This window comes from Delphinapterus leucas, chromosome 3, assembly GCF_059928025.1.
Source record: "Delphinapterus leucas isolate spDelLeu-1000000601 "Yukka" chromosome 3, BTC_Dleu_Yukka2, whole genome shotgun sequence".
NCBI lineage: Eukaryota > Metazoa > Chordata > Mammalia > Artiodactyla > Monodontidae > Delphinapterus > Delphinapterus leucas.
The window spans coordinates 129456396-129468848 of record NC_143131.1 but is presented as its reverse complement, the minus strand read 5'-3'; the positions used below and the strand labels follow the sequence as shown (position 1 = coordinate 129468848).

At 39.3% G+C, this 12453-nt stretch overlaps 1 long non-coding RNA gene across 1 annotated transcript in view; it reads right to left on the bottom strand.

Annotated features, from left to right (window-relative positions):
• Positions 1-1193: 1193 nt before the first annotated feature.
• LOC149749700 (uncharacterized) overlaps positions 1194-12453 on the bottom strand; it is a 112168-nt gene continuing 100908 nt past the window's right edge. The window contains exon 2 of the long non-coding RNA XR_016392827.1: positions 1194-10600. This is a non-coding gene — a long non-coding RNA (uncharacterized LOC149749700). The remainder of the gene's footprint in view (positions 10601-12453) is intronic.

The window sequence follows — 12453 nt, the reverse complement described above, 5'->3', positions numbered from 1 at the left end:
AAATAAACTCAAAATGGATTAAAGACCTAAATGTAAGGCCAGACACCATAAAACTCTTAGAGGAAAACATAGGCAGAATGCTCTATGACATAAATCACAGCAAGATCCTTTTTGACCCACCTCCTAGAGAAATGGGAATAAAAACAAAAATAAACAAAAGGGACCTAATGAAACTTAAAAGCTTTTGCACAGCAAAGGAAACCATAAACAAGACCAAAAGACAACCCTCAGAATGGGAGAAAATATTTGCAAATGAAGCAACTGACTAAGGATTAATCTCCAAAATATACAAGCACCTCATGCAGCTCAATATAAAAAAAACAAACAACCCAATCCAAAAATGGGCTGAAGACCTACATAGACATTCCTCCAAAGAAGATATACAGATTGCCAACAAACACATGAAAGGATGCTCAACATCACTAATTATTAGAGAAATGAAAATCAAATTACAATGAGGTATCACCTCACACCAGTCAGAATGGCCATCATCAAAAAATCTAGAAACAATAAATGCTGGAGAGGGTGTGGAGAAAAGGGATCCCTCTTGAACTGTTGGTGGGAATGTAAATTGATACAGCCACTATAGAGAACAGTATGAAGTTTCCTTAAAAACCTAAAAATAGAACTACCATACGACCCCGCAATCCCACTACTGGGCATATACCCTGTGAAAACCATAATTAAAAAAGAGTCGTGTACCACAATATTCATTGCAGCCCTATTTACAATAGCAGGACATGGAAGCAACCTAAGTGTTCATCGATAGAAGAATGGATAAAGAAGATGTGGCACATATATACAATGGAATATTACTCAGCCATAAAAAGAAACGAAATTGAGTTATTTGTAGTGAGGTGGATGGACCTAGAGTCTGTCATACAGAGTGAAGTAAGTCAGAAAGAGGAAAACAAATACCATATGCTAACACATATATATGGAATCTAAGAAAAAAAAAAGTCATGAAGAACCTAGGGGTAAGACGGGAATAAAGACACAGACCTACTAGAGAATGGACTTGAGGATATGGGGAGGGGAAGGGTAAGCTGGGACAAAGTGAGAGAGTGGCATGGACATATATACACTACCAAACGTAAAACAGATAGCTAGTGGGAAGCAGCCGCATAGCACAGGGAGATCAGCTCGGTGGTTTGTGACCACCTAGAGGAGTGGAATAGGGAGGGTGGGAGGGAGGGAGACGCAAGAGGGAAGAGATATGGGAACATATGTATATGTATAACTGATTCACTTTGTTATAAATCAGAAGCTAACATACCATTGTAAAACAATTATACTCCAATAAACATGTTAAAGAAAAAAAAGAAGATGTGGCACATATATACAATGGAATATTACTCAGCCATAAAAAGAAATGAAATTGAGTTATTCGTAGTGAGGTGGATGGACCTAGAGACTGTCATACAGAGTGAAGTAAGTCAGAAAGAGAAAAACAAATACCGTATGCTAACACACATATATTGAATCTAAAAAAAAATACTTGTTCCAATGAACCTAGGAACAGGACAGGAATAAAGACGCAGACGTAGAGAATGGACTTGAAGACTCAGGGAGGGGGAAGTGTAAGCTGGGACGAAGTGAGAGTAGCACTGACATATATATACTACCACCTGTAAAATAGATAGTGGGAAGCATCTGCATAGCACAGGGAGATTAGTTCAGTGCTTTGTGACCACCTAGAAGGGTGGTATAGAGAGGGTGGGAGGGAGATGCAAGAGGGAGGGTATACATGTATTCATGTATATATGTATACATGTAGTTGATTCACTTTGTTATACAGCAGAAACTAACACAGCATTGTAAAGCAATTATGCTCCAATAAAGCTGTTAAAAAAAAGTCAAAGGATGGAAGTTGTGTAAAATTTTGAATAAGCATATATTGAGCACAATATGGGTGAGTATAAACATCTATTGTACTTGAAACTTAAAAAAAAAAGACATGAGGAAAGAAATTGCATAAGACACACACACATACACACAAAGGAAAGATATTCTGTGTTCATGGATTGGAAGTATCATTAAAATATTAAAAATTGTTAAAATATTCATACTACCGAAAGCAATCTACAAATTCAATGCAATTCCTATCAAAATTCCAGTGGCATATTCTACAGAAAGAGAACAAAACCCTAAAATTTGTGTGGAACCACAAAACATTCCAAACACCCAAAGCAATTTTCAGAAAAAAGAACAAAGCTGGCAGCCTCATGCTCCCTGATTTCAAACTATATTACAAGGCTATAGTAATAAAAACAAAAATATGACATTGGAACAAAAACAGACACATAGATCAGTGGAACAGAATAGAGAACCTAGAAATCAACATTTATATCATTTTTATATATATATCATTTATATATTACATATAAATATATATAATATATAAAGTCTATATTATATAATAAAACACTATATTATGTATAAATTTATATGTGTATATAAATTTATGACAAGGAGTCAAGAATGTACAATGAGGAAAGAAAAGTCTCTTCAATAAATGCTGTTGGCAAAACTGGGCAGCCACATGCAAAGAAAGAAACTGGACTGCACTCTTACATTATACCAAACAATTAACTGAAATTGGATTAAACACTTGAATGTAAAACCTGAAACCTAAAACTCCGTGAAGAGAACATAGGTTGTAAGATCCTTAAAATAAGTCTTGGTGATGATATTTTTGGATTTGACACAAAAGCAAAGGCAACAAAACCAAAAATAAACCAGTGAGACTATATCTAACTCTAAAGCTTCTGCACAGCAAAGGAAACCATCAACAAAATGAAAAGGTAACTCACTGAATGGGTGAAAATATTTGCAGATCATATACAGGCATACCTCAGTGATACTGTATGTTCAGTTCCAGACTAGCACAATAAAGCAAATATTGCAATAAAGCAAGTCACAGGAATATTTTGGTTTTCTAGTGCATATAAAAGTAATGTTTACACTATACTCTAGTCCATTAAGTGTACAGAAGTATTATGCTTTAAAAAATAACATATGTACCTTATTTCAAAAATACTTTATTGCTAAGAAATGCTGACCATCCTCTGAGCCTTCAGCAAGTCAAAAGAGTAACATCAGAGATCATTAATCAGAGAGCACCATGACAAAATAATAATAATAATGGAAAAGTTTAAAATACTGTAAGAATTACCAAAATATGATACAGAAACACAAAGTGAGAAAAATTGCACTGATAGACCTGCTGGATACCGGGTTGCCACAAACCTTCAATTTGTGTAAAAAAAAAAAAAAAAGCCAAAACCAATATCTGTGAGTGTGATACAGCAAAGCACAATGAAACAAGGTATGCCTACAACCAATAACAGGTTAATAACCAAAATATATAAAGAACTCATACAAATCAATAGCAAAAAACAAACAAAAAATCCAATTTAAAAATGGTAAGAGGATCTAGACATTTTTCCAGAGAAGACATACAGATGGCAAATACGTACTGAAAAGATGTTCTATATCACTAAACATGAGGGAAATGCAAATCAAAACCACAATGAGATATCATCTCACACCTGTTAGAATGGCTATTTTCAAAAAGTCAAGAAATAACAACCACCTGCAAGGATGTGGAGAAAAGGGAACACCTGTACACTGTTGGTGGGAATGTAAATTGGTGCAGCCTCTATAGAAGACAGTATGGAGGTTCCTCAAAAAATAAAAAATGGAACTACCATATGATACAGCAATTCTACTCCTGGGTATTTATTCAAAGGAAATGAAAACACTTAACTCAAAAAGATATCTGCATCCCTATGTTCATTGCCGCGTGATTTAAAATGGCCAAGACGTGAAAACAACCCAAATATCTACCAATGGATGAATGGCTAAAGAAAATGTGGCATACACATACAACAGAATGCTATTCAGCCATTAAAAAAGAAAATATCTTGCTATTTGTGACAACATGGATGGACCTTGAGGGCATTATGCTAAGTGAAATTAAGTCAAGCAGAGGAAGACAAATACTGTAGGATCTCACTTACATGTGGAATTTTTTAAAAAACCAATTTCATAGGTACAGAGAATAGATTGGTGGTTGCCAGAGGTGGACAAAATGGGTGAAGGGGATCAAAAAGTAGAAACTTCCAGTTATAAAATAAATAAGCCATGGGGATGTAATGTATGGCATGATGACTATACTTAGTAATACTGTATTGCATATTTGCAAGTTACTAAGAGAGTAGATCTCACTAGACCAGGCTTATCGTATTGATCATTTTGCAGTATGTACAAATATTGAATTATTTTGTTGTATACCTGAAATTAATATAATATTGTATGTCCATTATATCAGTTAAAAAAAAATACTGCAGTAACACATGCAATGTTTTTGCCTAGGGAAGCCCATTTAAACTTGGCATTGAAGGTTTTTACTGGGGGTTGGTCATATCAACACACCCTGCTCAGCATATACCAAAATTCCAGACCCTCAAAAGAAAAGCAGGTGTTCAACATAAATTACATTGTTTGTACAAACAGTTGAAGAGCCGTAAACCACTCTTATCTGTTAGGGAATTTTTCAAATACCAAGTCCTCAGATGCCAGCCAAAGGCCAACCTTGCAAGCAGGCTCTTCTTTTTTTTTTTTTTAAACTGTACTTTTATTTTTTTTTAATTTATTTTATTTATTTAGTTTTGGCTGTGTTGGGTCTTCATTGCTGTGCACAGGCTTTCTCTAGTTGTGGCAAGCGGGGGCTACTCTTCGTTGTGGTGCACGGGCTTCTCATTAAGGTGGCTTCACTTGTTCTGGAGTATGGGTTCTAGGCACGTGGGCTTCAGCAGCTGTGGCACGTGGGCTCAGTAGTTGTGGCTCATGGGCTCTAGAGCACAGGCTCAGTAGTCGTGGCACATGGGCTTAGTTGCTCTGTGGCATGTGGGATCTTCCCAGACCAGGGCTCAAACCCGTGTCCCCTGAATTGGCAAGTGGATTCTTAACCACTGCATTACCAGGGAAGCCAAGCAGGCTCTTCTAAAACAGGGGTCCCCAACCCCAGGGCCATGGACTGGTACCAGCTGCACAGCAGGAGGTGAGTGGCAGGTGAGCAAGTGAAGCTTCATCTGCCGCTCCCCATCGCTCCCCATCGCTCACACTCACATTACTGCCTGAACCATCCTGCCCACCACCCCATCCATGGAAAAACTGTCTTCCAGGAAACTGGTCCCTGGTACCAAAAAGGTTGGGGACCACTGTTCTAAAAGTAGCAGCCTCTGTCCTGCTATGTTAACTCTTCGCTGCATAACACGTGCCTCAATTCTGATCAATGAGACATAAAAAGAAGGCTGCTGGAGACTTTCTTTCTGGGAAAATAAGAGATCTGCATGAGGAAGAAAAGCCTTTTTTTCCCTATCATTTTACTTCCTGTTTATCGGGATGCTGAATAAAGATAAAGTACCTAGAGCTGAGGCATCAGTCTTGCAACAGCAAGGGGACAAACATGAGGATGAAAATACAACATGCTGAGTATGGTCAAAAAGAGGGAGGGAAAGTGCCTGGATCCTTGAACGTACCACTGAGCAATTGAACTAATACCAATAGCCACCTACCTGCACATTTTATGTTTTGTGAGGAAAACAAGCCCCTGCAGGCTTAAGCCACAGCTATTAAAATCCTGTTACTTGCAGCCAAATTCACTTCTAAATGATACAACAATCAAGCAAGAACAGCCACGGTTTTTTGGGGTTTTTTTTTTTTAATGAAGCTTCCAGTCTGGTGGGAGAGACAGATAACAAAATAATTACACTAATAGATGTATAGTTATAAACTGAGACAAGTACTCTGAAGGAAAGGAATTTATTCACATTAGAATATATGAAAAGGAAACTGACCTAGGCTGGTTACAAAGTGAGAAGGAAGTACCTGTGGAAAATTTTGTTAAAGTTACTTATTTCCATATAATAAATTGCCCCCAAATTTAACAGCTTAAAACAAGCACTGTATTTTGGTCATTATTTTGTGAGTTAGATATCCTGGAAAGGCTTAGCTAGGAATTCTCTCCTGGGTCTCTAATGAGGTTCCAGTCAGATATCAACTGGCGCTGCAGTTATCTGAATGCTTGGCTAAGCTGGGTGTTTAAGACGGGTTACTCGCCAGGCTAGCAGGTGATGCTGGCTGTCAGTTGGCTGCCAGCTACAGCACCGATACGGGGCCTCTCCAGCACAGAGCCTAAGGGAAGTTGGAGTTCTTGTGAGATGACTCAGGGCTTCAAGCACAACTATTCCAAGCGAAGTGGAAACTGCCTGGTATATTATGACCTAGCCTCAGAAGGTACACAGCATCACTTTCACCATACTCTTGGTCAAAGCAAAACTGCCCAGATCCAAGAGCAATGATACAGACCCCTCCTCTCAATTGGATAGGATGTCAAGCAAAGTAATGGGCTATTTTTAGAGCTCCATAGACCTCCTTAGGAGATGAGAGTTGAATATCCGGAGAATGAATAGGTAGTATTAAGCAAACAGAAGGGCAAAGCGGACATGACATCTACAGCAAATAGCCTGTGGCAAAAAAGGCCCAGTGGTAGAAGGAAGTACAACATACTGGAGAATAAAGAGACTAGAGCACAGAAAGTGAGGTGTGGGGGATGGGATGGGGAGAGCAGCGTTTTGAAGGGAATTCATGCAGGACTTTGTAGGCTGCGGTAAGGATCTCAGTCTTTATCCTAAAAGTCACTACCTGTGTGACCTTGAATAAGTCACTAAAAACCAGTGTCACTCTATCTGTTAAATGGGGGTAGACGTTGGTCATACCTACCTTATAAAACTGTCAAAAGGTTTAGTGAGATAATACCTTCACAGTAGGTGAAGTGTTCAATAAATAGCAGTTGTGGCTATTATTATGGTTATTTTTATCGTATTTTTATTATATTACTAAATAGGGCATTCACTTTGCAGATAGGAAACTAAGACCCAGAGAGATTATGTGGCTCAGAACAGTCAAAAAACAAGTCTTTGAGCAGGGGATGAAACCCAAGTCTCTCGGCCCCATGTTAAGTGTTCATCCTTCCTCCTCACCCTTGGTCAGGGCAGCATAGAGGCAAAGGTGCATCCACATATTGACACCTTCTGTATATCTAGATGACATCTGCTTGAAGTGTTACCGAAATGCACGTGTGTGTGTCCAACACACAGTGAAGCCAAACAATACCAAAAAGTCAGAGTTTAAGTGTCCTCCTCCTCTTAGCCAGGACCTGGACCTCAGAGGGTGAAAGCTGTGCCTTGGGAACTTGCTCTTTCTTGTCAGAACAGAGAATAACATTTGTTTGGTGGAGATTTATAGGAACATCATTACCTAACCATGACCTGACCTCAAGAACAGAGGATCTGACACCAAGAAGTTTGCAACAACTAATCACGCCCCTCCCTCACCTCTCCTATAAAAGGGCTTTGCTGAAAGCTTTTGGAGAATTTGGGGTTTTAAGACATGAGCCACCCATCTCCTTGCACGGCCCTGCAATAAGCCTTTCTCCTTTCCAAACTCCGACGTTTTGGTATTGTTAGGCCTCACTGTGCGTCGGGCACACGGACTTGCATTTCAGTAACAGAAGCAGGCATGGATTTTAGGAATTCCATTAATAAACTGAGACCCATCTCTGCTGCTGAGGAACCAGGAAGCCTCGTCTACATGTAACTGATGCAGGAAGTAATGTAACAGAGGACAGGTGCATTGACTTTGCCACCGGAGAGAATCCCAGCTCAACATCTTCTGGCTCTGTAACCTCAAGCAAGTCACTAAACCCCACTGAGCTTCAGCTATCTCATCACTAGAGGAGGAATAATACCCACCTCACTGGGTTATTTTGAGAATAAAAGAGAAAATGAATGTGAAACATTTGAAGCCTCAATAGTACGTGACAAATGGCTCTTCCCACTCAGAAGTCTAACCCTCAAAACATTGAAATAACACTGATTCTTCCCACAAGATCTTATCATCACTGACAATAATACAAAGGAGGATCAGACATTGACTGGTCTCTGTGTGGGTCTATAAATCTACTGAGTAGGTTCCAGACTCAGAATCTGTCCTCTGCCCGGAACCTCCCCCCTCAGATTCTTACACAGATTGTTCTTCAGTTCATTCAGGTTTCTACTCAAATAAGGAAGGGCTGAGGAAAGGCTTCATTAGCTAGGATCTCATAGTAGAGGGGATCTGATAACATAGAGATCAGGGCAGAGGGCATGTCACATCAAAAGAACAGCATGAATTAAAGCATAAATGCAGGAAAAGTGGGAGTCCTATTCAGGACCATGGTAGACAGTTCAGAGACTATGGTAAGAGGAAATATGGGAAGGTACAATGGGTATGGACACTAACACTGGTGAGCCCTGGAATGTCATTCTAAACATTAAGAAGTATTAATACAGTAGGACCCAAGACCCTGACCCATTAATCCAACAATCCATCAGTTGTGTGTACTTGTGCTCTCTCTTACACACACACACACACACACACACACACACACCCTCACTCACAAAGGACCACCTGCCCAATTGTTCTCTTATAAGCCTGGGGGACCACTTGCCAGCCAGGAGTTAAGGTTTATAAGCCCATCACTGATGGAAATTAGAGCTGGCAGACAAGTTATGAGAACATAATTTAGGGGACCATGGGGTGAGATGCCCATTGGTTGACTCAGAGAAAAGGAGTAAGAGGAGAAGAAAGGGAGGGAGGGGGAAGGAGAGGAGGGAGGAAGGGAGAGAGGGAAGATGGGGGAAACGGGGAAGGGAAGAGAAGGAGAGAGGAGGAATAAACTGGAAGAAACTCTAAAACTCCCACTTTCCCTGCAGTTAGAAGAATGGCTGCCAAAATCATTCTTCCTGAGTCACCCTTGTGGGTAGATTGAGTAGAGAAAGGCTTGTGAGCTAATACTCAGGGACTCATCCCTTGCAGCCTACAAATATCTCCCCATCTGGTTCTGTCTCAGCACCTAAAATTCCTCCAGTTAGGGATGCAGGTGTCTTCAGGAGTCCAGTGTTAAAGTGCAGATAGCTCTAGGAGGAATCCAACATTAAGCTATTATCAACTATTAGCATTTCTATAGGGATTAGACTCAACAGAACCAGAGGTTTTCAGGGCAGGAAGGGATTTTTAGAGGTTAGTTTATGAGATAATTTACTAACACCCGGACCATCAGAACCATATCCTCAGGGGAGAAAAGTACAGCCCATGCTCTGGCTCTGCCTCATCTGCCTCCTTCATCTCCTCCTCCTCCCTAAGGCAAACTCATTCATTCATTCATTCATTCATTCAACAGCCATTTATTAAGTACTGCTTTAGACACTGGTGATACAGGGTAACCAACGTAGACAAGGTCTTGACATTCCAGCGGAAAAGTTAGACAGTTATAAAGAAACTCTCTAATCTTTGATTCCTCACCCTTAGTCTTTGTGTTCACATTCCTGTGGTACGTGCTAAACCCTAACCCACACTGCTATCTCCCTTTCTGGAGAGCCTACTGCATTATGCAAAGTGTCCAACAGTTTAGTTTTTAACGATGCTCTAATTTTTCGTTCTGCTTTCTCACCCAGACTGTAAGCTCCTGGAGGGCAAAGATATCATCATGTCTAATTGTATCCCTTACTAAGCCAAGCCTATGACAAAGCACACAATGGGAATTCAAAGACTTGACAATCCCTACAGATCACACGCATTTTTTCTCACCACTAAACTCCTGGCATTTAGTAGGTACTCTAAAGACAGTTTTTCAATAAATAAATACTAGTTGATTGATATGCAGAGAAGACATTCCAGGTCAGGTGTCTTGGGGAAATGAGCAGCACACACAGATGAACAGCATTTGTACACAACATATTTTAGGGTGGCATCAGGACAAGGAAGAGTAGATACTAAAAGGGAACAGGAGGGTAGAAACAAACCCTGACCTTATAATTTTTTAATGCTTATTTCCCAGGTATGAGGTGGGCTAAAAATGTCTTGTAACTTGGCACTCAGTGACTGAGGACTGATTTTTCCATTGATCTGACTTATTTCAATTGATCTGACTGATTTACTGCAAATTTTAACATATACTGCAAATCTACTTAACGCTAGGCACTCCACTAGACTCTTGAGAGGATAGAATCCTGATAAGAATTAAATTCAGATTCTGCATTTGAGCAGATTCTGTAAGACCACTGATTCAGAGTTGATTCTGAATTTCAGATTCTGAAAGTCTCTTCCCTGGGTGTCCAGAAAGCAGGCAGCAGATGAATATCTATCATTATGAATAGCAGTGACCTTCAATCTTTTTGTCACAGACTGGAAATATCCAGTGCCATGGGGTAAGACAGAAGTGCTCTTAGTGAAGTGGTCAGATGGGGCTTCCTAACTTTATTAGTGCTCTGGACCTGTCTGGCCAGTTCAATCACACCTTCATGAGCTCATTTATTCTACAACTAGATCTGAAATACCCTTTACCTGACAGGTTCTGGAAGTAGACAGCATGAATTCCATTCCTGGCTCCTCTTCTACTTACTGGTGATGTGAAGTTGGGCAACTTACTGAATAACAGTGCCTCAGTTTTCTCATATATAAGTTGGGGATAATAATAGTGCCAGCATTTCTCCTAGAGTAATGGAAACAAAAGCAAACATAAACAAATGGGACCTAATTAACCTTAAAAACTTTCACACAGCAAAGAAAACCATAAACAAAATGAAAAGACAACCTGCAGAATGGGAGAAAATATTTGCAAATGATGTGACCAACAATGGATTAATTTCCAAAATATACAAACAGCATGTACAATTCAACAACAACAAAAAAAACAACCCAATTGAAAAATGGCCAGAAGTCTTAAATAGATGCTTCTCCAAAGAAGACATACAGATGGCCAACAGGCACATGAAAAGATGCTCAACATCACCAATTATTTGAAAAATGCAAATCAAAACTACAATGAGGCATCACCTCACACCAGTCAGAAGGGTCATCATCAAAAAGTCTACAAATAATAAATGCTGGAGAGGGTGCTGGAGAAAAAGGAACCCTCCTACACTGTTGGTGGGAATGTAAATTGGTACAGCCACTGTGGAGAAAAGTATGGAGGTTCCTTAAAAAACATAAAACAGTTACCCTGTGATCCAGCAATCCTACTCCTGGACATATATCCAGAGAAAACTCTAATTCAAAAAGATACATGCAACCCAATATTCATAGTGGCACTATTTACAATAGCTAAGACATGGAAACAACCTAAGCGTCCATCAACAGATGAATGGATAAAAAAGATGTGGTACATATAAACGATGGAATATTATTCAGGCATAAAAAAGAGTGAAATAATGCCATTTGCAGCAACATGGATGGACCTAGAGATGATCATACTAAGTCAAGTAAGTCAAATAGAGAAAGACAAATACCATACAATGTCACTTATATGTGGAATCTAAAAAAAATGATACAAATGAACTTACTTACAGAACAGAAACAGACTCACAGACTTTGAAAACAAACTTATGGTTACCAAAGGGGAAAGATAAACTAGGAATTTGGGATTCACAGATACACACTACTACAGATAAAACAGGTAAACAACAAGAACCTGCTGTATAGCATAGGGAACTATATTAGATATCTTGTAATAACCTATAATGGAAAAGAATCTGAAAAAGAATATATATTTATATATGTATGCATTACTGAATCACTTTGCTGTAACCTGAAACATTGTAAATCAACTATACCTCAATAAAAAAATAATAGTGCCAACATCTGAGGATTATTCTGAAAGATAAGTTGGTATATGAAAAACACTTAATTTCTGGCACATAGTATATATCTAACAACTCTTTGATCTATAATATGTGCTGGAATAGATACCTACCTTCCCAGAATTCACTGTGTAATGAAGGAGAAAAGCAATTACAATGCAGTGAGAGAAGTGCTGGGTGGGGTAAAGTAGAGGGTGAAATGAGAAGGCAGAGGAGGGGCCCTGAACCAGGAGGTCAGGGAGAATTTCTAGGAGAATGTGAAGACTGAAGTGAGACATAAAGGAGCAACCCATCGAAGAGCTGGGGAAATAAAGTTCTAGGTGGAGTTTATTTAAAATCTCAGACATCAGAGAGTGTGACCTATGTGCGGAAACTGAAATTTCAGTGCAGCAAAGACACTGAAAGAAGAGACAATAACAATAAAAACCTAGTAAAGCAGAAAGAAAAGTGGTAACTGCATTAGTAAAACCAAGAAAGCAGAATTCTAATGTGGTTGTGCAGGGGAAAAAATAAAAGCAACACAGTTTACACTGAAGAAATTCCAAAAAGCTCCAGGGTTGGTGGTACCAGCTCCACTGGAAGGGAGGCAAAGGCAGGGCTGAGTAGAGGAGGATGGGTTATAAGTACATTTAAAGTAGTTGAAATTGAAACAATATTTGTAAGTACTGAAGCTGGGTGTTAGGAAGATGAGAGTTCATTACACTCC